Source organism: Maylandia zebra, linkage group LG8 (assembly GCF_041146795.1).
Source record: "Maylandia zebra isolate NMK-2024a linkage group LG8, Mzebra_GT3a, whole genome shotgun sequence".
Classification (NCBI taxonomy): domain Eukaryota; kingdom Metazoa; phylum Chordata; class Actinopteri; order Cichliformes; family Cichlidae; genus Maylandia; species Maylandia zebra.
Window position 1 is genome coordinate 26,986,371 of NC_135174.1, and position 4,650 is coordinate 26,991,020.

Genomic DNA, 4,650 nt, shown 5'->3' on the forward strand with positions numbered 1-4,650 from the left:
AGGTCGTGGGTTGATGGAAGACAAAGCTCTGCCTGCTCAGCACATTACAGTCTTGTAGCTGTGGGTGGTGACACCAGAGGACCGGGAGGAAAGACACGCAGTGGAGGAGCCGAGAGGGAAAAGCTTTAAACAAGCTCGTCACAGAGGGTTAGGGTCACGACAACAGTGAGATTTTTCTGCGTGAACACCACCAGCTCGTGTTCAGCTCGGCTCTGTGATGGAAAGCAAACTTTTTATGAAACTTACAGAAACGAGTCACATTGTTAGGAGCTGAATGTGAGCAGTGCGCAGAAGAGGGCAATCATCTCAGTACAAACACAAGCTGTTACAGCAGTTTGTGTTTGTGCAGGAGCTCATGAAACATGTAGTGTTTAAAGTAATTAAAGATATCCTTCACATTAACACATCCAGCACGTGTTACTGTAATTACACACGACGGACTAACTGTATAATTACATATGTTTTAATCATCGTGTTCATATTTATTAACAACTATAACCTGTAACATGAGATTAGACTGATAAAAATTACCCTGAATGGTTAAATGGGGCATACTTACATGTTTAACCCTTTTTTAAGAACAATAAATAAACTCCTATTTGTAATCGAGTACTTCTGCATGTTAAATAATAAACTCCGTCTGTCTGTCCACGTTTATTTAAATTGCTGTAACAATATAAAACCATCATTTCTTTATTTTCGAGGACTTTCTTCATCCTGACGCTCTGTGGCTGTTATTGCAGTCTTTGGCGCCCTCGTGTGGCAGGAGGCTGTCATTACCGCTTTCTCCACATGTGCTCCAAACAGCGGTGCGTTTGTTTCTTACTACAACACACAATGTAACGAAGAACAGCTGTGCGAACCTCTGCACAGGCGGGCACGCGAAGAAGCACGTGAGGCAGCCTCCAGGTGCCGCCACAAACCTGGTTAATCTGAACTTCATGTGTTTCCTTGTGAGGGTTTGCAGCATTGGTTGCTTGTTTTGTTGGGAAAATGCAGGCATGTGGTTGAGTATTTTCAGTTTTCGTTATATGGGTACAGTATTAATTCAAAATAGGGTCACAGCTCTTTGTTCTTTGTTTCAGGAAGCCTGTGGCTGATTGTTTTTACCATGTAAAAGATGAAAATACGCATCTTCTCTGATTGGCCTTACTTTGCGGCCGATTATTTCACAATAAAGTTTCACCCCACGAGGCGCCTCTTTGGCCCAACCGTAGACCACAGATTTTTCTTGGAACAATCTGTGGAATAACCTTTCTGAGAAAACCCCAGAGCCCCTTCAATTTCATGGCTTTTTAGTAAAATGAAAAGCTTTTATTGAGAAGAGATTCCCTTTTCACTATTGATTCATCTGCAGGGGACCTGCAGGGTGTTTTTAAAAGGGACACACTGATAAACTGTGTTTTCCTACAGCAACCAGCTGCAGATGTTATTTTGTCTTTTTATTTACTTAGCCTCTGTTGGATGACAAGACAAGACAAGACAGACTTGTATTTTTATCGAACTTTTCAGGCACAGAGGCTTCATTTACACTTTTGCCATCCTCTCTCCTTTCATTGTTTCTTTCTATTAAAGCTAACATTACTAATGAATGAAATCTGGACCACGACCCAACCAATCTGTTCTCCCCGACCCCCCACTGATGTTCCTAATCTGCTGTGAAAATCCGAAGCTGTTGGCTAACCGAGTAACAGGTGTAAAATTTCCCCTTTTAAGGTAAAAACCAGCAGAAATAGGAAGTATGCTTAACTGTATTTACTTAAATTATCCCTATAAATGAATTTCTAAACAAAGCAATGGACGTTTAACAGTTGGTATCGCTTTTATTTCTTTATTATCAGAATCAGAATCAGAATCAGAATACTTTATTGATCCCTGGGGGAAATTATTTTTTGTTACAGTGCTCCATTTTAAACCAACATTAAGACAAGACAGACAATACGCTAACTAAGAATAGTACAATATATACATATATATACATACATACATACATAAGTCACTTATAAATAAATATTTGGAAAAGAAACGTGTAGCTGTAGCAGCAAACAGTGTGTTAAGTGGATGCGTTGTACAGGGAGATGGCCACAGGCAGGAATGATTTCCTGTGTCGTTCAGTGGTGCTTTTCGGTAATCTCAGTCTCTCACTGAACGAGCTCCTGTGACTGACCAGCATGTCATGGAGTGGGTGGGAGGTGTTATCCAACATTGTCTTTATCTTGGACAGCATCCGCCTCTCCGACACCACCTTGAGGGAGTCCAGCTCCATCCCCACAACATTGCTGGCCTTACGGATCAGTTTATTAAGTCTGTTGGCATCTGCGACCCTCAGCCTGCTCCCCCAGCATGCAACAGCATAGAGGATCGCACTGGCCACAACAGACTCATAGAAAATCCTCAGCATTTTCTGGCAGATGTTGAAGGACCTCAGTCGCCTCAAAAAATAGAGACGACTCTGGCCCTTCCTGTAAAGTGCTGTGGTGTTTTTAGCCCAGTCCAGTTTATTGTCAATGTGTACTCCAAGGTATTTATAGTCCTCCACAATGTCAACACTGACCCCCTGGATTGAAACAGGGGTCAAGTGTTTCCTGGTCTTCCTGAAGGCCACGATCAGTTCCTTGGTCTTTGCCACGTTGAGCTGCAGATGATTCTGCTCACACCACGTGACAAAGGAGTCGACCACAGCCCGGTACTCTGTCTCATCATCCCTGCTGATGCATCCAACCACCGCAGAGTCATCAGAAAACTTCTGAAGATGGCATGTCTCTGTGCAGTGGCTGAAGTCTGTGGTGTAGAGGGTGAAGAGGAAGGGGGAGAGGACAGTCCCCTGTGGTGCCCCTGTGTTGCTAATCACCTTGTCAGACACACACTGTGGGAGACGTACATATTGTGGTCTTCCTGTCAGGTAATCAACAATCCAGGACACCAGAGAAGCATCCACCTGCATCGCTGCTAACTTATCACCCAGGAGGGTCGGCCTGATGGTGTTGAAAGCACTAGAAAAGTCAAAAAACATGACCCTCACAGTGCTCGCCGGCTGGTCCAGATGGGTGTAGACCATCCATTATCCATCCATCCATCCATCCATACATCCATTACTTAGCTGTGTCTACTATTTTGCATGTAGAATTAAAAAAAAAAACTTTGAAGACATTTTCAAGGACAGAAAGTCAAAGCTTCTAAAACCCTGTGATTTGGGGGTTTAACTAAGAGTTACTTTGTTCTGATTAATTTGTGGACATGTCTTAGTTTGTCCCTACAATGTACTTAATCTGGTATTATAAAAGAAGAAATAAGTATATACAGAGAGCCTTTCATCTGACTGAATGAATTTGTTAAAGCATTTGCACAAATATAACCAATAATTATGGACCTATTAAACCTCTGCCAGACTAAAGTGATAAAAGTATTACATCAAACGATTCAACTTTAATTCCTACAGTGTCAATAAGAGTCGCCTCAAACTGGCTTATATTATATATTAGATAGAGAACCCCAACAATTATTTACGAGTAGCATTTGGCGACACTGTCTTTTCACAGGAAGAGACCTCTAACAGAACCAGAACTGGAAGGGACAGCGAAGAGAAGAGAAGAGAAAAAACAAAAAACATAGCGAAAGTGGACAAAAGTTAAAGACACGCAGCAGATGAATGTAAACAAAGTTGAACTCTGATCAGCTGATCTCACTGCCAGCTCAGCTCAGATCTCATATATGGTGCATTTCTTAAGCTGCTTTAACCTTCTCACAGTTGCTGTGCGTCAGCGAGCCACTTTGCAACCCACCTCCACTCGACCTCCTCCTTTCCTGCTCTCAGACCTCCCCCACTGCCGTTCATACACCAAAATAGTTAAGTAACATATAAACAACTGACTGGTAGAAAAGTTCCTATTTTTTTTTACTTTCTCCTATAAAAATGTCTATTTTTATAGAAAAATAAATCTCTGTGAATTAACCAGAACTTTATGTTTTATATTCGTACAGGACAGTCGGGCCAGTGAGCTCACCAGCGCTTTTTCTGTATTTTGACTAATTTTATTTATAGAAAAATCACGACATGCTGTTGAAATTACACTTTTAATCTCAGGGATTGCTGTTATAGATACACTAATTTATTTCTTTACACTGACAGAAAGGGGAGTTTCAGTGGCGCCCCACTCAGAATCAAAGTGGGCTGTTTGTGGTCTACCGTGTAAAATGAGTTTGACATCCATGGTTAGATCAAAGTTGTAACACAAGGTCTAAATTTCTGCAGATACAAGTATTAGTTTTGAACTCAATTTAGTAAAACGTGGAATTAAACTATGATTTTTCCCCTGTTTTCTTGTTATGAAATATATTATAGTGGTTGTAATGGCAGAAGAAAGTTGTGAGACGTCATTTTATTTGACTTTTTCGGATTTCTATGGATAATTTTTCAAGTCTTTAGCTCTCAAATGCTCATTTCAATAAGAGGTTTAGAGAGGTGGAACTTCTTAAAGCTCATTCAACCTGACAGTAACTTTTTCTCATACATTCAGGTTTTCCCAGTGAAACATCTGGAACAAACTTGGCAGAATCCTGACTAAACTCCGGGCTCAGCAGCCCGGATGTGCAACTTGTCTGACTGCAATCAATTAGTGAAATTAGTTTCCTGGAACACGCAGAAGTCCC